At 39.0% G+C, this 25,289-nt stretch overlaps 1 pseudogene; it reads right to left on the bottom strand.

Annotated features, from left to right (window-relative positions):
• Nucleotides 1-23,018: 23,018 nt before the first annotated feature.
• LOC145535662 (cell growth regulator with RING finger domain protein 1 pseudogene) lies at nucleotides 23,019-24,021 on the bottom strand (annotated as a pseudogene).
• Between the last annotated feature and the right edge of the window lie 1,268 nt (nucleotides 24,022-25,289).

A 25,289-nucleotide genomic window follows, 5' to 3' on the forward strand; every position in this document is an offset into this window, starting at 1 on the left:
TCCAACAAAAATAAAGTAAAGTAGATTGATCTGGCAAACAAAGGAAAACAAAATTATATGTACCAGTTAAGAACAATACGAACTTAAGCACAAACTGGAAAACAGAACTAAAGCAAGGTGCCAAGTGAGGAATAAAGCAATGAAAACAAAACTAACAAATATGTTGAGAGGAAAGGAAAGGAAGAAAAGAAAGAAAGAATAGGTATGTAAATTTAAATAGAGGTAGATGAAGAAGATTTATACATTAAAGATTAACTTCAAGGGGAAAAGCACAGTAGGAAAGGTAAATGAAGGAATAAATTTAGAAAATATAAATAGTTTTTAAAACATTAAAAATATAAAAAAAACAGAAAATAGAAAAAAAGGGAGAAGAAAGGAAAAAGGGAAAAAGGAAACGTCCACACAACTGCAAAAGCCCAATGTAGAGGCAGACATATATAACAATATAAAGTGTGACTGAATACACACACACACAAACACACACACACATATATATCTATATACACATCTACAAGCAAAATCAAAACAGTCCATCAAAAATTAAGTATGGTAGTGTCACTCGGCAAACAAAGGAAACCAAAAATTATATCTAAAAGAACAAATCTAATTAAAGCACAAACAGTAAAAACAACAACAACAACAAAAAAACAGTAAAGCAAGGTGCCAATTGGGGAATAAAAAAATGAAAATAAATTTAACAAATATGTTGAGAGTAAAAGAGAAAGAAAAGAAAGAAAAAATAGATATGCAAATATAAATAGAGGTAGATAAAGAATATTAATATATGTTAAAGATTGACTGCAAGGGGGAAAGAACAGTATTAAAAGCCAACAGAGGAATAAATGGAGCAAAATAATAATAGGTTTAAAAAATTAAAATTAAAAGCTAGAAAAAAAAGATGAAAACTCTACAGAACTGTAAAAGCCCAACATAGAAGCAGAGGTTTATGACAACAATAAATATGTGTCTGAGTAAAAAGAAAAAAAAAAGAAAAAAAGCTCAAAACCTTAATTGGATTTCTTAGTGACAATAAAATAGACAACTACAACAGAGGGGGAAAGAAAGGGGGAGAAAAAAAGTAAAATATCCAAAAGAATCTACAGAGCAAGTCAGAAAACAAGAATAATAAAAGTTTTCCTTGAGTCACTCCTGTCAGAGGCCTTTCCTGTGCTGGAAATCAGCCCACCTTACCTCCCTAGGATGCCCTCCAGCATTGTGCTGATCTCTGGATCAGCTGTGCAGGCTGCTCAGGTTCTTATCTGCTCCTACTCCTGTGTGTTCTTGCCTCCAATGTCCACAGCTATCAGAGCTAGTGCATTTTCTTTTGTGGGAGCTCTAGATGGCTTTTACATATTCCATAGATACAGAGTCTTCCTAGTTGATCGTGTGGATATAATCTGTAGCTTGTACAGCTGGTGGGAAGGTTTTGGGTCTTCTTCCTTAACCACACTGCCCCTGGCTTTCAATTGTGGTTTTACTTCCACCTCTGCATGTGGGTCATCCACTGGGATTTGCTACTGAGGCTGCCCTGGAGTACTTGAGTTCGCCCCTGTGAGGGCCAGGTGTGGAGGTGGTGCAGCTGCTTGCATCACAGGGATTCTGGCAGTACCAGGTATCCAAGGGTGTTGGCGTCTAGGGTAATAGGAAATATAGTGCTCTAGAAGGGTATCACAACCAGTATTGGCCAATATGCTACAGTATTCTTGCCTGGAGACTCCCCTCCTCTGACAGAGAAGCCTGGCAGGCCACATTCTACAGGGTTGCAAAGAGTTGGACAGCACCAAAGTGACCCTTCCTGCATCAACACAAGCCTTTTTTTTTTTTTGGCCTGTGTCAGCTCTGCCCCAGTGAGAATTGCTCATGAAGACGGTGCAGCTGTTTGACTTGCAGGGACCCCAGTGGCACCAGATGTGCAGGGACACAGACTGCTTCCATGGCAGGAGTTATGCCCCTATCAGAGTCTTTTTTTAAGCCTCTTGTAGCTGGTGATCAGAAGACCTTTTTGGCCAGTCTTTCTCTGTAGCTCTGCCCATTCAGGCACTTAGAGGGATCCCTTGTCTGGGGTCCTTCTCTGTTGTTCTGCGCATGAGGCACTTAAAGGGGCACCCTAGGTGGGATCTTACTCTGAACTTTAGTGCTTCAGGATTTTGATGGGCCAGCCTCTCTCTTGTTCAGCTGCTGATGCTGGCGTGTGGGGAGAGAGAAGCTATGGTGATGGTTCCACCCCTACACGTGACTTAGCAGTATCACCTTGCTTCCATGGCTGCCTGGCTTTTCTCCACAGGTATTTCCCACCATGACCTCCTGCCTCACATCCCCTCGATCCGTCTCTCTGCAGTCAACAGCAGCCCTCAGCCTGTGATTGCTCCGCAATCCCTAAACTCCAGCTCCCAGCTGCTGCCCCTTCCAGCAGACCAGCGTTCCTGCCCAGCGTATGTATGGCTGTGGCAAGGACTGTCTGATTCTCATTTCATTTAGGCTGCCACAGATCAGCTTTTTCACTCTCACCCTTAAATGTTTTTCTTCTGACTCAGACAATTGCCCTGCTGTGGGAATCGGACCGTTACTTCAGTTCCCCCACACACCAAAGGCAGGTCCAGTCTTACTAACACTCCTGTTTTTCCCCCTAGATCCTTCATCCTACCAAGTTTTTAGTGGTTCTATATATTCTTTTTCACTGGTCAGGTACTCCTGTTCGCTCTTATCTGGTCTTCTGCATGCACTTCTGTGTCTGAAAGTGCATTCCTAATGTATCCGTGGAGAGAGATGTACTCCATGTCCACCTACTTCTCTGCCATCCTATTCTCTCTTCTGACTTTATTTTAAATGAGTTTTCTGTTTTATATTTTTTACTGGTCAAATATGTTCTCGTAATAGCATGTTGTATCTTGATTTTACTTTACATATTTTAGTATTTGGAGTGTTTAAATACAATTCAGAGCACTCATTGAAGAATCACTATAGTGAAGAAGTTTATTCTGGTTGTTTTGATAATACACAGGTCTATTCTGGTTACTTTGGTATTGCAGAGACATCTGGTACTAACTGCTTTTTCAAAGACTTCCTCCATGTTTTTCTCATTTCTTTCCCCTTGAACCCTCTGTGAATAGGCAAGTGGCTATGGAAACAATTGAGGAACTCTGTCCAGGTTTACTCTCTGTTGTGTTTCAAAGACCCACAGCCTATTGTGCCCCAGTAACTGCCATTCAAGTAGGTGGGGTTCTCCTTTTCTCTTCCTCCCTTAAGCTAGGGACCAGGCCAGTGAATTTCAGGGTGTAGTCCTCAATTGGTTTTCCCTATCTTTCCAGTTGCTTTTACCTCTTCCTTGTGGGAGTCTTAGTGTTGCACCTGGGCCTTCCAGAGAGGCATTCTCCCTTAGGCTAGAGGATGAGGGATGAAGCTTTCCAACGTGGGTGAATAGATTTGTCAGTCCCTGTTGGGCAGGTCAACCAATTCTTTAGGGAAAGGAGGAAAAACAAAACTGGCATTGGTTTACAGAGTCTTTACATGGGCTTCCCTGTTGCCTCAGATGATAAAGAATTTGTTTGCAATGTAGGAGACACGATTTTGATCCCTGGGTCAGGAAGTTCCCCTGGGGAAGGGCATGGCAACCCACTCCAGTATTCTTGGCTGGAGAATTCCATGCACAGAGGAGCCTGGTGGGCTACAGTCCATGGGGTCTCACTCAGTTGCACACGACTGAGAGACAAACACAACATAGTAAAGAAGGGAAGGAAAAGCTGTAAGGAGATGAAGAAACAGGAAGAGAAGGAGGAGTGTTTCTTCCACACGAGTTTTAATTCAGTATTGGGCTGTTCAGTTAGTCAAATGTCCAAGTTGTCATTCTTATTCAGTTGATTTTTTGTTGTTTTTAAGCTTCATCAATAGGAATCATAAGTTACAATTGATACAGAACTTCCAATAACTTTTAGAATTTTTCATTTACATGATCATTCAGTATGTATTGCTAAAATAATGATTTAGTTCAGTTCAGTCACTCAGTCGCGTCCGACCATTTGTGACCCCATGGACTGCAGTATACCAGGCATCCATGTCCATTACCAACTGTCAGTACAATAACTTAGTTGTGTCTGACTGTTTGCGAAACCATGGACCACAGCACGCCAGGTCTCCCTGTCCATCACCAACTCCCGGATTTACCCAAGCTCATGTCCAGTGAGTTGGAGATGCCATCCAACCATGTCATCCTCTGTCATCTCCTTGTCCTCCTGCCCTCAATCTTTCCCAGCATCAGAGTCTTTTAACATGAGTCAGCTCTTCGCATCAGGAGGCCAAAGTATTGAAATTTCAGCTTCAATATCAGTCCTTACAATGAACACTTAGGACTGATCTCCTTTACGATAGACGGGTTGGATCTCCTTGCAGTCCAAGGGACTCTCAAGAGTCTTCTTCAACAACACAGTTGAAAAGCATCAATTCTTCAGTGTTCAGCTTTTATATAGTCCAACTCTCACATCCATACATGAGTACTGGAAAAATCATAACCTTGACTAGATGGACCTTTGTTGGCAAAGTAATGTCGCTGCTTTTTAATATGCTGTCTAGGTTGGTCATAGCTTTTCTTCCAAGGAGCAAGCATCTTTTAATTTCATGGCTGCAGTCACCATCTGCAGTGATTTTGGAGCCCATACAAATAAAGTCAGCCACTATTTCCACTGTTTCCCCATCTATTTGCCTTAAGTGATGGGACGAGATGCCATGACCTTAGTTTTCTGAATTTTGAGCTTTAAGCCAACTTTTTCACTCTCTTCTTTCACTTTCATCAAGAGGCTCTTTAGTTATTCTTCACTTTCTGCCACAAGGGTGGTGTCATCTGCATATCTGAGGTTATTGATATTTCTCCCATCAATCTTGATTCCAGGTTGTCCTTCATCCAGTCTGGCATTTGGATGATGTACTGTGCAAATAAATTGAATAATCAGGGTGACAATATACAGCCTTGACATACTCCTTTCCCAATTTGGAACCAGTCTGATGTTCCATGTCCAGTTCTAACTGTTGCTTCTTGACCTACATACAGATTTCTCAGGAGGCAGGTAAGGTAGTCTGGCATTCCCATCTCTTGAAGAATTGTTCACAGTTTGTTTTGATCCACACAGTCAAAGGTTTTGGCGTAGTCAATGAAGGAGAAATAGATGCTTTTCTGGAACTCTCTTGCTTTTTTGATGATCATGTGAATGTTGACAATTTGGTCACTTGTTATTCTAGCTTTTCTGAATCCAGCTTGAACATCTGGAAGTTCACTATTCAGCTACTGTTGTAACCTGGCTTGGAGAATTTTGAGCACTACTTTGCTAGCATGTGAGATGAGGGCAATTGTGTGGTAGTTTGAACACTCTTTGGCATTACCCTTCTTTGAGATTGAAAGGAAAACTGACCTTATCCATTCCTGTGGTAACTGCTGAGTTTTCCAAATTTGCTGGCATGTTGCATGCAGCACATTCACAGCATCATCTTTTAGGATTTGAAATAGCTCAACTGGAATTCCATCATCTCCACTAGCTTTGTTCGTAGTGATGCTCCCTAGGGTCCACTTGACTTCCCATTTCAGGATGTCTGGCTCTAGATGAGTGATCCCAGCATTGTAGTTATCTGGGTCATGAAGATATTTTTTGTATAGTTTTTCTGTGTATCCTTGCCACTTCTTAATATCTTCTGCTTCTATTAGCTCCATACAGTTTCTGTCATTTCTTATGCCCATCTTTGCATGAAATATTCCCTTGGTGTCTCTAATTTTCTTGAAGAAATCTCTAGTCTTTCCCATTGTATTGTTTTCCTCTATTTCTTTGCATTGCTCACTGAAGAAAGCTTTCTTATCTCCCCTTGCTCTACCTTGATCTCTGCATTCAAATGGGTATATCTTTCCTTTTATTCTCTTTTTTTAGCTTCTCTTCTTTTCTCAGCTATTTGTAAGTCCTCCTCAGACAACCATTTTGCTTTTCCACATTTCTTTTTCTTGGAGATGGTCTTGATCACTGCCTTCTGTACAATGTCACTAACCTCTGTCCATAGTTCTTCAGGCATTCTATCAGATATAATCCCATGAATCTATTTGTCACATTGTATAATTGTAAAGGATTTGATTTAGGTCATACCTGAATGGTCTAGTGGTTTTCCCTACTTTCTTCAATTTAAGTCTGATTTTGGTAATAAGGAGTTCATGATCTGAGCCACAGACAGCTCCCCATCTTGATTTGCTTTCTTTATAGAGATTCTTCATTTTTGGCTGCAAAGAATATAATCCTTTTGGTATCGATATTGACCATCTGGTAATGTCCATGTGTAGTCTTCTCTTGTGTTGTTGGAAGAGGGTGCTTGCTATGACCAGTGTGTTCTCTTGACAAAACTCTGTTAGTCTTTGCCCTGCTTCATTTTGTACTCCAAGGCCAAATTTGCCCATTACTCCAGGTATCTCTTGACTTCCTACTTTTGCATTCCACTCCTCTATCATGAAAAAGACATCTTTTTTTTGGATGTTAGTTCTAGAAAGTCTAGTAGGTCTTCATAGAACTGTTCAACTTCAGGTTCTTCAGCATTACTGGTTGGGGCCTAGATTTGGATTACTGTGAAATTGAATGGTTTGCCTTCAAAGCCAACAGATATCATTCTGTTATTCTTGAGATTGCACCCAAGTATTGCATTTTGAACTATTTTGTTGACTATGAGGGCTACTTCATTTCTTCTAAGGTATTCTGGCCCACAGTAATAGATATAATGGTCATATGCATTAAATTTGCCCATTCCATATACAGCAAGATGGTGGAGTAGAAGGAGCTGTGCTCATCTTCTCCTGCAAGAACTCCAAAAGAACTCCAAGATTACAACTCACTGCTGAACAACCATTGATAGGAGAATGTTGAATCCCACCAAAAAGATATCCCACATCCAAGGGCAAAGGAGAAGCCCCAGCAAGATGGTAGGAGGGGAAAGATCATGTTCAGAATCAAACCCCATACCTGCCAGAGTTGATCAGAGGGCTCAAATAAAACATTGTGCACATCAAGAGACCCTGCAGAGACTAAACCAGACCTGCTTTTGAGTGTTTGAGTGTCTCTTTCATAGGTACAGGTCAATAGTGGGCTGCGGCAGGGACAGGGACTCTGAATGCAGCAGATCTGGGTGTGGCACAAGCCCTCTTGGAGGAGATCGTCATTAACCCCACATAGAGCCACCAGAACTTACAGAGTTCTGGGGAAACAGACTCTTGGCGGGCACAAACAAAACCTTGTGTACACCAGGACCCAGGAAAAAGGAGCAGTGACCCGACAAGAGACTCACCCAGACTTGCCTGTCAGTGTCCAGGAGTCTCCGGCAGAGGCGTGGGTCAGCAGTGGCCTGCTGCAGGGTTGGGGGCACTGAGTGCAGGACCTTTTGAAGGAGGTCACCATTATCTTCATTACCCCCACCATAGTTTGGTCTCAGGTCACACAACAGGGAGGGAACACAGCCCTGCCCATCAATAGAAAATTGGATTAAAGATTTACTGAGCATGGCTTTACCCATCAGAATAAGACCCAGTTTCCCCCATAGTCAGTCTCTCTCATCAGGAAACTTCCATAAGCCACTTATCCTTATCCATCAGAGGGCAGACAGAATGAAAACCACAATCACAGGAAACTAATAAAAATGATCACATGGACCACAGTCTTGTCTAACTCAATGAAACTATGAGCCATACCGGGTAGGGCCTCCCAAGACAGGACGGGTCATGGTGGAAAGTTTTGACAAAATGTGGTCCACTAGAGAAGGGAATGGCAAACCACTTCAGTATTCTTGCCTGGAGAACCCCATGGATAGTATGAAAAGGCAAAATTAATGATTATTTAATTAAAATATTATCATAGAAAAAACAAAAATGATATAACACACTGCAAAGCTAAATGCATTTGGGGGCCCTAGGAGAATAGCATTATTCATGTATAAGACTGCCTCTTCCATCTCTCCCTCTATTTTGCATATAGGATTCTGAATCCTATTCTGAATCTAAAATATAACTGTTTATATGTGAAAAATTCAGTCCTTGTGAGAAATTCTACTTCTCATGTATTTAAGAAAACCTGAAGTCTGGGCACAGTAACCATTGACATGGTACTCACTACTCACACAGAAGTAGAAGGTTGAATAGAATCTGCCAATCACATGGGAGTCATAAAGGCCACCAAAGGCTACAGTCATCAGGCTCCAGAGGAAATTTCGCATGAAGCATTCCCCATGCTCCAGACTGCAACAAGTGAGAGGGTCTTCAACTGGTATCACCACAATGACATTACCGTTGGTGTAAATGCATATCCTATCAGAAATAAAGTTCTCATACCCAAACTACCAGCAAAAACAAAGGAGTCCTGGTCTTTAACCTCTTTCATATAAGGCAATTTGGCAATGGTTTCAAGACATCAGAAAAATTTACTCAGTAAACCAAACTGAGGGAGTTTCGGTTCTTCAAGGTATGTACTGCTGAGCCTCTTCAAATGGCTCTTGTCTATTGTAAACTCTGACTTCCCTTCCAGTTAGTGGTAAACTTGCTGACATACTTCACCCACTAATTACACATTGGTCAATACAGCATAAGGTGGAACATAGAGAGGGAACTGGACCCTAAATTTACTGGAGTCACAGAATTCCTGAACCTGCAGAAGTAACCCAACTTTTGGCTCACTACCATCACCACCTCAGAACATTAGTTTGAAGATAAACTCTGGTTTAATGTCAAATATTTCAACACATTTAATCCAACAAGTATTTATTAAACATATGCAAGGCAATAAGCACTGTTTTAACAAGGACTGACAGAAATTGAGCTAATTACGGGCTTTATGACCTCAAACAGACATAAATATACATGTCACTATAATACAAAATAATGGATGCTAACATAAGGTAATCACAATGTACTCTGGAAGCGTATGGCAATGGAAACAAACTAGGCCAAGAGTCACATGTAAGACATTCTGAAGCAGAAGCATCTAACCTCAGATTTGAAGAATAGAAAAGAAAAGCTGAGAAGTGAACTTTTAAATGGCAATGCCTGTACATGTAATTGTCTACATAAAATTTAGAATGATATTTGAAGTCTAAATTTGTGCTTATCAAAAATAACTTTTATTGTTTTTATTACTAAAAAAATAGTACATGCTTACAGTGAAAAATGTAGCAAATACATATAAACAATAAGAATAGAACACAAATCACCCATTAGTCCACAGCCCTAAGCAATTTGTCACCATATTGGTAACACAAGTACTTCTAAATCATTTTTAAATATGCATATGCATTAGTCTGAATTTTTAACAAACAATTATTATGCTGGTCATATTGTCCAATAATCTGCTTTTTAAATTTTCATTTAATAGATCATGAACACCTTTATGCATTATTTAATATTCTGTTATGAACTTATCTTTAAAAAAAACCCCTGTAAGTAGCAGCAAGAAAAAAAATGAACACAGGGAGTTTGGGATTTTCTTTTGCTTTGGAGAGTGTTCCAAAAGGGAATGATGGGGTAGGTAAGCATCTATCGTGAGGTTCACTGTCTGCCTTGCTGTTATCCTGTCTTTTCTCCTATCTTTTTAAATCTGGATAAATAAGGAGATAGTAAAGCTGCCAATAGAAAGCAAAAAACAAATGATTTTGATTTGTATTATTTCTAAATAGCCAAGTGTGCATAAGGGATCATATCTAAGGATTAAGAAACTATTTAAAAACAGATGTGGCAGATATATGGAATCAGAACAGTTTAACACAACAACATAGGTTTCTTTCTGGTTGAAACTAAAAATAATAGAGAAATGGTGATCACTTCAATATTTTTTTTTAAGATGAGAATAGATGAAAATAAAGTTCTCATTTTTTCTGTTCTCCACAAAACTGAGATGACAACATCTTTCATATATAAATCATAGCATTGTTGTGAATCTCAATTAAAATTATATATATGAATGGTGTTTTGGTAAACTGCAAAATCATATACAAATTTCAGTATATATATTTCCCTCACACCTGTCCACATTCTCATAGCATTTTATGCCTCTATTTCTTAGTGCTCACCACAATTAAAATTTTGTGTTCATTTTCCAAGTTTATTTATTACAGTTTATTGTAAACTCTGTGACAACAGAATTTTTTTTTCTCTTATTCCTTTTGAACCACCAAACACAAGCAAACTGAATGAAACCTGGAAATGTAGAACAATCACTTTTCAAGTAGTTTAATGCTTGTATGAATGAATCAACCTGTTTGAATACATAATTCTTAATTTTAAATTAACAATATCTTAATGAAAACAGAATTACTTACTGTGTGCCATTTTCATGTTTATATCTTACTTAACATTGATGACAAACTCTTTGGGACGAGTGTTAGATTTATTATAATCTTTTAAGGTGACAAAACTGAAGTTCAGGCAACTTATTGCACTGTCTTTAATCATGTAATTAATAAGTAACTCACGAACATAAGTTTTAACTAATTCTGTGAGATAGTGAAGGACAGGGAAGCCTGGCATGCTGCAGTTTATGGGGTCACAAAGAGTCAGACATGACTGAGACAGAACAACAAGTAAGTAACAGGGTCAGACTTAAAACTCAGACCTATCTGGCTTCCAAAGAATAGCAAGGAGAGATAAGAAAGCCTTCCTCAGTGATCAGTGCAAAAAATAGAGGAAAATAATAGAATGGGAAAGACTAGAGATCTCTTCAAGAAAATTAGAGATACCAAGGGAAGATTTCAAGCAAAGATGAACACAAAAAAATGACAGAAATTGTATAGGCCTAACAGAAGCAGAAGATATTAAGAGGAGGTGGCCAGAATACACAGAAGAACTGTACAAAAAAGATCTTCATGACCCAGATAATGACGATGGTGTGATCACTCACCTAGAGCCAGACATCCTGGAATGTGAAGTCAAGTGGGCCTTAGGAAGCATCACACTGAACAAAGCTAGTGGAGGTGATGGAATTCCAGTTGAGCTATTTCAAATCCTAAAAGATGCTGCTGTGAAAGTGATGCACTCAATATGCCAGCAAATTTGGCAAACTCAACAGTGGCCACAGGACTGGAAAAGATCAGTTTTCATTCCAATCCCAAAGAAAGGCAATGCCAAAGAGTGCTTGAACTACTGCACAAAGGCACTCATCTCACATGCTAGTAAAGCAATGCTCAAAATTCTCCAAGCCAAGCTTCAACAGTACCTGAACCATCAATTTCCAGATGTTCAAGATAGATTTAGAAAAGGCAGAGGAAACAGAGAACAAATTGCCAACATCCATTGGATTATCGAAAAAGCAAGAGAGTTCCAGAAAAAACGTCTACTTCTGCTTCATTGACTACGCCAAAGCTATTGACTGTGTGGATCACAACAAACTGTGGAAAATTTTTAAAGAGATGGGGATACCAGACCACCTTACCTGCCTCCTGAGAAGTCTATATGCAGGTCAAGAATCAACAGTTAGAATTGGACATGGAACAACAGATTGGTTCCAAATAGGAAAAGGAGTGCTTCAAGGCTGTATATTGTCACCCTACTTATTTAACTTATATGCAGAGTACATCATGAGAAACATTGGGCTGGATGAAGCACAAGCTGGAATTAAGATTGCTGGGAGAAATATCAATAACCTCAGATATGCAGATGACACCTCCTTTATGGCAGAAAGTGAAGAATAACTAAAGAGCCTCTCGATGGAAGTGAAAGAGGAGAGTGAAAAAGATGGCTTAAAGCTCAACATTCAGAAAACTAAGATCATAGCATCGGGTCCCATCACTTCATGGCAAATAAAGGGGGAAACAGTGTAAACAGTGTCAGACTTTTATTTTTCTGTGTTCCAAAATCACTGCAGGTGGTGATTGTAGCCATGAAATTAAAAGATGCTTACTCCTTGGAAGGAAAGTTATGACCAACCTAGACAGCATATTAAAAAGCAGAGACATTGCTTTTCCAACAAAGTTCCATCTGGTCAAGGCTATGGTTTTTCCAGTGGTCATGTATGGATGTGAGAGTTGGACTGTGAAGAAAGCTGAGCGCCTAAGATTTGATGCTTTTGAACTGTGGTGTTGGAGAAGACTCTTGAGAGTCCCTTGGACTGCAAGGAGATCCAACCAGTCTATCCTAAAAGAGATCAATCCTGGGTGTTCATTGGAAGGTCTGATGTTGAAGCTGAAGCTCCAATACTTTGGCCACCTCATGCGAAGGGTTGACTCATTGGAAAAGACCCTAATGCTGGGTAGGATTGGGGGCGGGAGGAGAAGGGGACGACAGAGGATGAGATGGTTGGATGGCATCACCGACTCGATGGACATGGGTTTGGGTAGACTCCGGGAGTTGGTGATGGACAGAGAGGCCTGGTGTGCTGCAATTCATGGGGTCGCAGAGAGTCGGACATGACTGAGCGACTGAACTGAACTGAACATGCGAAGAGTTGACTCATTACAAAAGTCCCTGATGCTGGAAAGGATTGAGGGCAGGAGGAGAAGGGGACGACAGAGGATGAAATGGCTGGATGGCATCACTGACTCAGTGGACGTGAGTTTGGGTAAACTCCAGGAGTTGGTGATGGACAAGGAGGCCTGGTGTGCTCTGATTCATGGGATCGCAAAGAGTCGCACACGACTGAGCGACTGAACTGAACCGAATGTTTGAAAGCTGTGCATTAGAGTTTCAATAACACAGTTCTTCTCTTTACTGAAGATGGTTTCACTGTAGAATATTTGACGAAAGTCAATATAAACATCTTCCCTCAGGAAGGGTACCTTGAAAATGAGTGATGTCTACTACACACCCTTCATAATTTCTTAGGAAAAAAAAAAATGGAAATGAAGAAATTGTAAAGATGATAGGAATCTTTGATCTCAGTAATTAAAAACAAATGGATGGTAATGTTCAAGGCAATTATTTCATTTTATTGGTAAACTTGCACACTTACAAATGATTTTTGCATAGGCTCCTGAAATAGTACCACATAAAATACCACAGAAGCAACTTTTATATACCTTCTCTTAATAAAAGAACTAAACAATCTTAACAAGGGCCAGAAATCACCCCAGTTAAAATTAAACATCCCCGAATTTCAGTGCAACTAGGCCACGTGTGGACAATTAGAATAATTTTGAACAAGGAGCAAGCAGTCTGTGATGCTTAAAAAAAAAAAAAGCAGTGAAATATTTTAGACATGATATTTGCTCCCTTTTCTGTTTAATGCCTCACTTATAATGAAAGCCACAGAATTTCACAATGGACATCTCTTTGTATTTAGATAGAGTGAATCTTTGTACTAGGGAGTATATAAGAAAATGGACTGTGAAGCTATCCTTTCATGGCCCTGTTAGAATATATGTCAGGTGTCATTGCTGTATATTAATGGCCAGTGTGCTTTTTACTGAAAGAGAGCTTTTCTTTCCTTGATCAGGCATTTGGGTAAATATAAAATAAACAGAGAACAAGGCCAAACTTATAGTAGTTCATATAGTATAGTCCTTATAGGGTAATTTTTATAAAAGAAAGACAGTTCAGCTCAGAGTCCCTTAGAATTATTACTCCTTTGAGTAGTTGCAAAGGTAGTTGGTCTTTAGTGAAGAAATTAAAAATAAGACCAAAATAGCATTTTCCTCATTTCTAATTAGACTTTTTTATTACACTGGAATAACTGGCTCAGCATATTTAGTGGGATAATTACAATTAAAATACAGGGATAATACCTAATTAAAGAACAAGAATAATGCTTTATATGAGATCGATGTATTTTTATACCACACAAATAATCATAGTTTCCTTATTGAAATGTAAAGTAAATTCAATAATGAATTTATTGTTTAAGTTGAGAATGCTGATCAGACATTTCAGTAATTGACAGTCACTATACAATTTACATTGAGCACGATGAAGCATTTTCCAGGTAAAACTCTGCAGTTACTTTTCCAATTTAGGCAATTTCTGGACAAATTTGCCTTTCTGTGTATATATTGATGTACAATATTTTTCACTGATTTTCTGTTTTTGTGACTATTTGCCTAAGAGCTGAGTCTTATAGGCCAGTGTCCCAAAGTGCAGTTCAGCATCAGAATCACCAGAGGTTTTTAAAATAGAGAATTCTGATTTGCATTTCTCTAATAATGAGTGATGTTGAGCATCTTTTCATGTGTTTGTTAGCCATCTGTATGTCTTCTTTGGAGAAATGTCTGTTATCATTTCACACCAGTCAGAATGGCTGCTATCCAAAAGTCTACAAGCAATAAATGCTGGAGAGGGTGTGGAGAAAAGGGAACCCTCTTACACTGTTGGTGGGAATGCAAACTAGTACAGCCACTATGGAGAACAGTGTGGAGATTCCTTAAAAAACTGGGAATAGAACTGCCATATGACCCAGCAATCCCACTGCTGGGCATATACACCGAGGAAACCAGAATTGAAAGAGACGCGTGTACCCCAATGTTCATCGCAGCACTGTTTACAATAGCCAGGACATGGAAGCAACCTAGATGTCCATCAGCAGATGAATGGATAAGGAAGCTGTGGTACATATACACAATGGAATATTACTCAGCCATTAAAAAAAATACATTTGAACCGGTTCTACTGAGATGGATGAAACTGGAGCCCATTATACAGAGTGAAGTAAGCCAGAAAGAAAAACAACAATACAGTATACTAATGCATATATATGGAATCTGAAAGATGGTAACGATAACCCTATATGCGGGACAGAATGAGAGACACAGATGCATGGAACAATTTTATGGACTCTGAGGGAGAAGGTGAGGGTGGGACGTTCTGGGAGAATGGCATTGAGACATGTGTATTGTCATATGTGAAACAGAGCACCATTCCATGTTCGATGCATGTGACAAGGGCTCGGGGCCGGGGCAGTGGGATGATCCAGAGGGATGGGAGGGGGAGGGAGGTGGGTGGGGGGTTCGGGAAGGGGAACACATGTAAACCCATGGCTGATTCTTGTCAATGTATGGCAAAAACTATTACAATATTGTAAAGTAAAAAAAAAAAATAAATAAAAAAAATAAAAAAAAAAAATAAAATAGAGAATTCTGAGCCCAATACAGACAAGTTGTTCAGTTCCAAAGGCTGAATTTTGAGAACCACTAATAAAGGTGATGATGTTTTCCCTTGGAAGGATTTCCCAAGTATTTTGCAACCATTTTACTCGGATGCCTCATTTAATGAACCAAAAAGGACCTCTAAGTGGATTACTTACGTGGACAACTTAGCCTTTGATAGAGTGGGTAAATCTGTGCTTCTGATAGATTCATATATTTTGATTTATATTCTATTTGAGTGACTTTCTCACATAAGTATTTTCAAATAAAAAAGAAATGGACAAACAAATAAATAAAATATTTGGACCTTGTCTACACTTTTGAAATTGATATGAAGATCCACTGTTAAGCATTAAGGGAAAGGGAAAAGGCAAAATACATAAGTAACAGTGGAAAGAGTTAACAAGGTATGAAGATGAATTTTTGTTCTGAGTGTACAAGTTAGACTCTAGAAAGTTTACAGAGCATTACCAGAGACAAAAATTGAAAACAGCTTGCAGCAGAGTCCCCTGGCATAGGTGGTCTTAGCAGTAATGGTTCAGAAAATATTAATAAAAAGCAGACCCACCTACTTAGCCTGACCTTATGCTGCCATTTATGATAGCTTCTGGTTTAGAAGTTCATGATCTGGAGTCTAAATTCCCCTAAGGGGCCCATGAGTGACTTCTAAAAGAGTTAGAGATGTCCTGAAACTATGCAAAGATTTGTGTGCATGTGCATTTTCCCTTTTCAGAAGAGGAAAAATAACATTGTCCAAAACTTTAATAAGTTTCTCAGAGATGTATATTACCTGAAAATAGGTGAAAAAAAAAATCAAGAAGACTTTTTGATTTGCCTCAAGTACCCCTAATTCTACACATTTGTTGAAGTGGAGTTAGAGATAGAAGCAAGGTGAACATCTGAAAAGCTGGGATGGAAGGGAAGGTTGCTTTGACTCAGAGATAAATGACCTAGTACCACCAATACATTTCATTACTTGAACGCTGACAAAATATGCCATTTTATTTAGCACACCCATAAGTTCCCCCCACACACGCAGCAGAAACACTAAGCTGCAGGTTGGTCACAAGGATCGCAACTTTGTCTAACTCAGTGAAACTACAAGCCATGCCAGGCAGAGCCACCCAACAGTCATAGTGGACAGTTCAGACAAAACGTGATCAACTGGAGAAGGGAATGGCAAACCATTTCAGCATTATTGCCCTGAAAACCCCGTGAACAGTATGAAAAAAGCTAAAAGATACGACACTTAAAGATGAACTCCCCAGGTTTGTAGGTGCCCAGTGTGCTACTGGAGAAGAACAGAGAAATAGCTCCAGAGGGAATGAAGAACCTGAGTCAAAGCAGAAACAACACCCAGTTGTGGATGTGTCTGGTGGTGAAAGTAAAGTCCAATGGTGTAAAGAAGAACATTGCATAGGAAACTAGAATGTTAGGTCCATGAATCAAATGTAGAAAGAAGTGGTCAAAAAGGAAATGGCAAGAGTGAAGTGAAGTAAAATTTGCTTAGTCGTGTCTGACTCTTTGGGACCCCGTGGGCTATAGAGTCAATGGAATTCTCCAGGCCAGAATACTGGAACAAGTAGCATTTCCCTTCTGCAGGGGATCTTCCCAACCCAGGGATTGAACCCAGGTCTCCTACATTGCAGGCAGATTCTTTACCAGCTGAGCCACAAGGGAAGTCCAAGAATACTGGAGTGGGTAGCCTATCCCTTCTCTAGTGGATCTTCCTGAGGAATCGAAATGGGGTCTCCTGCATTTCAGGTGGATTCTTTACCAACTGAGCTTCAGGCAGATTCTTTACCAACTGAGCTATCAAGGAAGCCAAGGCAAAAGTGAATATTGACATTTTAGGAGTCAGTGAACTAAAATGGCCGGAAATGGGCAAATTTAATTCAGATGATCATTATATCTACAACCGTGGGAAAGAATCCATTAGAAGAAATGGAGTAGCCCACATAGTCAACAAAAGAGTACAATATGCAGTACTTGGGTGAAATCTCAAAAACGACAGAATGATGTTGGTTCTTTTCCATGGCACACAATTCAATATGACAGTAATCCAACTCTATGCCCCAACCACTAATGTCAAAGAAACTGCAGTGACAGTTCTATGAAGACGTACAAGATCTTCTAGAACTAACACCAAAAAAGATGCCCAATGCAAAAAGGAAAAATGATTGTCTGAGGAGGTCTTACAAATAATTGAGAAAAGAAGAGCAGTGAAAGGCAAAGGAGAAAAGGAAAGATATACCCATCTGAATGTAGAGTTCCAAAGAACAACACAAAAAAGATTTTAATGACCTGGATAACCACAATGGTGAGATCACTTACCTAGAACCAGACATCATAGAGTGCAAAGTCAAGTGGGCCTTAGGAAGCATAACTAAAAAGCTAGTGGAGGTGTTGGAATTCTAGCTGAGCTATATCAACTCCTAAAAGATGAAGCCGTTAAAGTGATGAACTAAATATGCCAGCAAATTTGGACAACACAGCAGTGGCCAAAGGACTGGAGAAGGTCAGTTTTATTTCCAATCCCAAAAAAGGCCAATGCCAAAGAATGTTCAGATTACCAAACAGTTGTACTCATTTCTTATGCTAGCAAGGTAATTCTCAAAACTTTTCAAGCTAGGCTTCAGCAGTACTTGAACTGATAACTTCCAGATATACAAGTTAGATTTAGTAAAGGCAGAGGAACCAGAGATCAAATTGCCAACATTCATTGGATCATAGAAAAAGCAAGAGAGAATTCCAGAAAAAAACATCTATTTCTGCCTCATTGACTATGCTAAAGCCTGTGATTATGTAGATCACAAAAAATTGTGGAAAATTCGTAAAGAGATGGGAATAGCAGACTACCATACCTGATTACTATGAAACCTATACGGAGGTAAGAAGTGACAGTTAGAACAGATAATGGAACAACAGACTGGTTCAAAAGTGAGAAAGGAGTATGTCAAGGCTGTATACTGTCATCCTGCTTATTTAACTTGTATACAAAGTACATCGTGTGAAATTCTGGGCTGGATGAAGCTCAAGCTGGGATCAAGACTGTCAGGAGAAATATCAATAACCTCAGATATGATGACACCACCCTTATGGCAGAAAGTGAAGAGGAGGTAAAGAACCTCTTGATGAAATTGAAAGAGGAGAGGTGACAAAGCTGGTTTAAAATTCAACATTCAAACAACTAAGATCATGGCATCTGGTACCATCACTTCATGGCAAATAGATGGGGAAACAATGGAAACAGTAACCGACTTTATTTTCTTGGATTCCAAAATCATTATAGATGGTGACTGAAACCATGAAATTAAAAAAAAAAAAAAAAACAAAAACAAAAACTTGCTCCTTGGAAGAAAAGTTATGACAAATCTAGACAGCATATTAAAAAGCAGAGACATTATTTTACTGACAAAGATCTGTATAGTCAAAGCTGTGGTTTTTCCAGTAGTCATGAATGGATGTGAGAGTTGGACCATAAAGAAGGTTGAGTGCCAAACAATTGATGTTTTCAAGCTGTGGTGCTGGAAAAGACTCTTGAGAGTCCCTTGGGCAGAAAGGAGATCAAACCAGTCAATCCTAAAGGAAATCAGTCTTGAATATTCATTGGAAGGACTGATACTGAAGCTCCAATACTTCCGCCACCTGATGCAAAGGGCCAACTCACTGGAAAAGACTCTGATGCTGGGTTAGGTTGAGGGCAGAAGGAGAAGGAGACAACAGAGGGTGAGATAGATGGATTGCATCACCGACTCAATGGACATGAGATTGAGCAAGCTCTTGAAGATGGTGAAGGACAGGGAAGCCTAGCGTGCTTCATTCCATGGGGTGGCAAAAAGTCGGACACGACTGAGTGACTGAACAACAACAACAACATACTCCAGGTCATGCAGAGCTTGTGCTTTGCAAAGCATTAACAAAATACAGCAAAATTCCAAGGAGCTTCTGCCAGTGTTTGCTGTCTCATGAGGGTTCTGTTATTGGCTTTACTCCTTAGAAAAGGAGTATATCAAGGCTGTATATTGTCACCCTGTTTATTTAACTTCTATGAAAAGTACATCTTGCAAAATGCCTTGCCGGATGGAGAAAAATCTGGAATCAAGATTGCTTGGAGAAATATCAACAACCTCAGATATGCAGATGACACCATCCTTATGGCAGAAAGCAAAGAGGAACTAAAGATGCTCTTGATGAAGGTGAAAGAAGAGAGTGAAAAAGTGGGCTTCAAACTCAACATCCAGAAAACTAAGATCAGGGCATCCGGTACCATCATTTCATGGCAAATAGATGGGGAAATAATGGAAACAGTGACAGACCTTATTTTCTTGGGCTCTAAAATCACTGCAGATGGTGACTGCAGCCATGAAATTAAAAGATGCTTGCTCCTTGGAAGAAAAGCTCTGACAAGCCTAGACAGCATATGAAAAAGCAGAGACATCACTTTGCTGACAAAGGTTTGTATCATCAAAACTATGTTTTTTTCCAGTACTGGTGTAAGGGTGTGACATTTGGAATGTAAAGAAGGCTGAGCACTGAAGAATTGATGCTTTCCAACTGTGATGCTGGAGAAGATTCTTGACAGTCCCTTGGACAGCAAGGAGATCAAACCAGTCAATCCTAAAGAAAATCATCCTTCAGTATTCATTGGAAGGACGGATGCTGAAGCTGAAGCTTAAATAGTTTGGCCACCTGATGCAAAGTCCTGACTCATTGGAAAAGATCAGTTTGCTGGGAAAGGATGAAGGCAGGAGGAGAAGGGGACGACACAAGGTGAGATGTTTGGATGGCATCACCTCTTCAGTGGACCAAACCATGGGGTCGCAAAGAGTCAGGCATGACCGAGTGACTGAACAACAACAACAATCTTGATTCTAGCTTGTGATTCATCCAACCCAGCATTTCACATGATGTACTCTGCATATAAGTTAAATAAGTAGGATGACAATATACAACTTTGATGTACTCCTTCCCAATTTTGAACAGTTCACTGTTTCGTGTCTGGTTCTAACTACTGCTTCTTGACTTGCATACAGATTTCTCAGGAGGCAGGTAAGGTGGTCTGGTATTCCCTGGTATTCTTGAAAAAATTTCCACAGTCAAACACTTTAGTGTAGGCAATGAAGCAGAAGTACACATTTTTCTGGAATTCTCTTGCTTGTTTTGTGATACAATGGATGTTGGCAGTTTGATCTCTGGTTCCTCTGGTTTTTAAAACCAGCTTGTACATATGGACATTCTTAATTCATGTACTGTTGAGGCCTAGCTTGAAGTATTTAGAGCATTACCTTTCTAGCTTGTGAATTAAGCACAATTATGCAGTAGTTTGAACATTCTTTGGCATTGCCCTTCTTTGGGATTGGAATGAAAACTGACCTTTTCCAGTCTTGTGGATTGAAAACTGATTTTTGCAGTCCTGTTCACCACTACAATATCCTTAATGCTTAGATCAGTATGCTAATAAATACTAGATAAATAGCATTTGCATGAATGTGTGTACATAGGCTTTCCTTTTCTTCTTTATTATCACCACAAAAAAATATTCTTTCATCCCTCTTTCTTGAAATTAATGACTTATTGTTTTATATGACTAAGATTCAAGAATGTGTCTATTGCCTATCTTTAATCAAGAAAGAAAGATGATAGAAGAGTAATCAATAATACTTTTGGTAGGGTCAAACTGTGCTTTAAAAAAAATAAGCAATGACTTTGAAATATTGAAATGAATGTCCATAAGCTAGAATTCCATAATTAAACTTCTCAGGGGCACAGTGAAGGTCAGTGTGTCTGTGGATGACACTTACAGTATCAAAAATAATGCTCTGGTTGATTCAACAGCACTATGTGGTCTGCCATTCATCATTGTCAGAACTTTGAGAGGCATAAACGTGATGAATTTATTTCAATTATTTCAGTGATTTCAAGTCATACGTGATTGGTCAGTTCAGTTCAGTAGCTCAGTTGTGTCCAACTCTTTGCCACCCCATGGACTGCAGCACACCAGGCTTCCCTGTCCATTACAAACTCCCAGAACTTACTCAGACTCATGTCCATCGAGTCAGTGATGCCATACAACAATCTCATCCTCTGTGTCCCCCTCTCCTCCCATATTCAATCTTCCCCACCATCAGGTTCTTTTCCAATGAGTCAGTTCTTTGCATCAAGAGGCCAAAGTATTGGACTTTCAGCTTCAGCATCAGTCCTTCCAATTAATATTCAGGACTGATTTCCATTAGAATTGACTGGGTGGATCTCCTTGCAACCCAAGGGAGTCTCAAGAGCATTCTCTAATACCACAGTTCAAAAGCATCAATAATTCAGTGCTCAGCTTTCCTTATAGTCCAACTCTCACATCCATACATGACTACTGGAAAAAAACACAGCTTTGACTAAATGGACTTTGGTTGGCAAAATAATGTCTCTGCTTTTTAATGCACTGTCTAAGTTGATCATAGCTTTCCTTCCAAGGAGCAAATGTTTTTTGTTTGTTTGTTTGTTTATTTGTTTTTTAATTTCATGGCTGCAGTCACCATCTGCAGTGATTTTGGCACCCAAAAAAATAAAGTCTTTCACTTTTTCCATTATTGCCCCTTCTATTTGCCATGAAGTGATCATGCCAGATGGCATGATCTTAGTTTTCTGAATCTTGAGTTTTAAGCCAACTTTTTCATTTCCTCATTCACTTTCATCAAGAGGCTCTTCAGTTCTTCTTCACTTTCTGCCAAAAGGGTGATGTCTTCTGCATATCCGAAGTTATTGATGTTTCTCCCAGCAATCTTTTCTTTTGCATATCAGTTTATTTACCATGACATAATTTCTTAGTGAATTAAATGTATTTCCATTGAAGAAACAGGAAGCTCTGATTTATTTTTTTCTTCAGAATCATCTTGGGAAAAGTGGGGAATGGGGCTTTTTTTGACTATCAGTTTCCTCAACTCCTCAGAAGATATGACAAGGGACGGTCAAAGTGATTTACTATTCAGAAGGGCATGGGGTCATTTTGGCATTAAAAAAAAAAACATGCTATAAAAAAATGGTTTGTTTCTTTTAGTGATTTTTCTGGCTCTGAAACCTCTCCAGTTTTGGATGGATTCTTTATGCAGGAGGAAATTTTAGGTAATGTATTGAGAGTTTCACAGATCTTCTCTGGTAGGTCACACCCTGATAATCTAATATTATTTTACAATAAATTTAATTGTTGAATAAATTGTATTACCAATGTTTTATATATCTGCTTCCTATAAATGAGTATCATTTAAATCTATGATACACTGAGAACAGTCAAGAATTATTCCTTGCATTTATAACTTTAGATGCTATATTTAAAAATTAAGACTTGTGTTTATGTGACTATGATTATAAGGAAAATGAGAAACCAAACCAGATGGATATTTATAAAAACTGGTATTTCAGGAATGGATTTAAATTAGAAGCCTTTTCCAACTCTTTTGTATACTAGCGAACATACAATTATTTAAGAATTCAGCTTTTATCCAATTGCACTTTAGAATATGTCAAAGAAAAAATATTTTGAAATTAAGACTTTTACTTCTTCAAAATTTAGATGGATTGCTTTTCAGAATTTTTCTAATTGAAATTACCTGAATTCCTCTAGCTGATAAAAGGCCAAATGTTTACATTATTCACAAGAGATTGAATGGGCTTTTACGCATTAACACAGAGTGTAATTCCAGTACTTGTCATACTGAACAGCAAGGAATACTTAATTTTTGCCATCCATGTCTGATACAAATATGAAGTTAGAATTTACACTGATGGTTAACACTGTAGGTTTCATGTTGTGATTAATTCCAAGAATACAAAGTTTGCATCTTCAGCGGGAAGTGTACTTTTCAGTTGTTACAACATCCTCAGAGTCTTTTCAGTTTGTCTTTTTTTTTTATCTCATTTATATTTATTGTGTTTTACATCTTTATTTTTTTAAATTAGTTTATTTATCTATGTTTTAACTTTACAATATTGTATTTGTTTTGCCATAAATTGACATCTTGCTCTTTTTGACTGAAAAGTTCAAAAGATTCCTGAATGAATTGCCTACACATTGGCCACTGCTGAAAATACTTAACACAGCCATCATATAAGCACGTGTGTCTACACAGCAAGAGCACCCAGTTCACAGTCCTGTTCTGGCAACTCACACAGTCCTTGCTATTCTCTTCTGAAGGCTCCACTTCACTTTCAGATAGTCCTGTCTTTTCTAGCAAACTTTGGTCTGTGTTTTTTTCTTCTGGACAAGAATTGCTGGAGGGAGTGCAATTATTATTTGCAGACATGAAAAGTTGATTAAGATCATGAAATTGACCTTGAACTAGGAATATATATTGATATAATATTCTACAGGAGAGTTTATAAGTCATAAGGAATATGAGTTACTGACATCATGGAAATAATGACAAATTTCTCAGTCATCCTCATTGGTCAGGGTCAACAGTTCTACCAAAGGATAGTGAGATCTTCAATTTTAATATCTCTTGGTAACTGACAATATATTTCTTCGTTGCTATCCTTTATAATAAAATACTGCTCTTGATAGAGATATTCACTATACAGAGTATCTTCTAATGCTCTCAGAGTGCTTGTTAAGAAGAAGTAAAAATTGCTTCTGTAGAGCTTCATATAATTTTTGAACACTACACCCCCGGTAGCATGTAAGGCAGCTATCTTCAAGCAATCTGTTGACAAAGTTATGACAGTTGTAATTGAATCTGAAGATGGATTGGTGATCTCTAAGCCAAAAGAACTCTTGACTTGTCTCATTTGCTTTTTGAAAACTCTTGTGTTGAACTGGGTCTCTTCTGAATTACTCAGAAATACTGGAACATCCCAAGCAAACCATCTCAACACCAGGCCAGTGGTCACGATGAAGCACATAATGAGCGACATGATGTAAGAAAGAGGTGAGTACTCATAGAGTTTTACAAGAAACACCACAGCCATCAGGATCTCCTAAGTTGAGCTGGGATCCTGCTGGCCAGCCAGGCCTAGCCCAACTGGGCCCTCTCTGCCAGGGTGTCTCCCAGCAATCTTGGTTCCATCTTGTGCTTCATCCAGCCTGGCATTTCACATGATGTATACTGCATATAAGTTAAATAAGCAGGGTGACAATATACAGCCTTGACATACTCCTTTACCAATTTGGAACCAGTTATTCCACATCCAGTTCTAACTGTCGATTCTGGACCTGCATACAGATTTCTCAGGAGACAGGTCAGGCGGTCTGGTATTCCCATCTCTTTCAGAATTTTCCACAGTTTGTTGTGATCCACACAGTCAAAGGCTTTGGCATAGTCAATAAAATAGAAGTAGATGTTTTTATGGAACTCTCTTGCTTTTTTGATGATCCAATGGATGTTGGCAATTTGATCTCTGGTTCCTCTGCCTTTTCTAAAACCAGCTTGAACATCTGGAAATTCACAGTTCATGTACTGTTGAAGCCTGGCTTGGAGAATGTTGAGCATTGCTTTTCTAGCATGTGAGATGAGTGCAATTGTGTGGTAGTTTGAACACTCTTTTGCATTGCCTCTCTTTGGGATAGGAACGAAAACTGACCTTTTTCAGTCCTGTGGCCACTGTTGAGTTTTCCAAATTTGCTGGCATATTGAGTGAAGCACTGTCAGAGCATCATCTTTTAGGATTTGGAATAGCTCAACTGGAATTCCACCACCTCCACTAGCTTTGTTTGTAGTGATGCTTCCTAAGGCCCACTTGACTTTGAATTCCAGGATATCTGACTCTAGGTGAGTGATCACACCATCATGATTATCTCGGTCATGAAGATCTTTTTTGTATAGTTCTTCTGTGTATTTGTGCCACCTCTTCTTAACATCTTCTGCTTCTGTTAGGTCCATACCATTTCTGTCCTTTATTGAGCTCATCTTTGCATGAAATATTTCCTTGGTATCTCTAATTTTCTTGAAGGGATCTCTAGTCTTTCCCATTCTATTGTTTTCCTCTATTTCTTTGCACTGATCACTGAGGAAGGGTTTCTTATCTCTCCTTGCTGTTCTTTGGTTCTCTGCATTCAAATGGGTATATGTTTCCTTTCCTCCTTTGTCTTTAGCTTCTCTTCTTTTCTTCTCAGATAACCATTTTGTCTTTTTGCATTTCTTTTTCTTGGGGATGGTCTTGATCGCTGCTTCCTGTATAGTGTCACAAACCTCTGTCCATAGTTATTCAGGCACTCTGTTTATCAGATCTAATCCCTG

This window comes from Giraffa tippelskirchi, chromosome X (genome assembly GCF_054371585.1).
Source record: "Giraffa tippelskirchi isolate mGirTip1 chromosome X, T2T-mGirTip1v1.2.pri, whole genome shotgun sequence".
NCBI classification, from domain to species: Eukaryota; Metazoa; Chordata; class Mammalia; order Artiodactyla; family Giraffidae; genus Giraffa; species Giraffa tippelskirchi.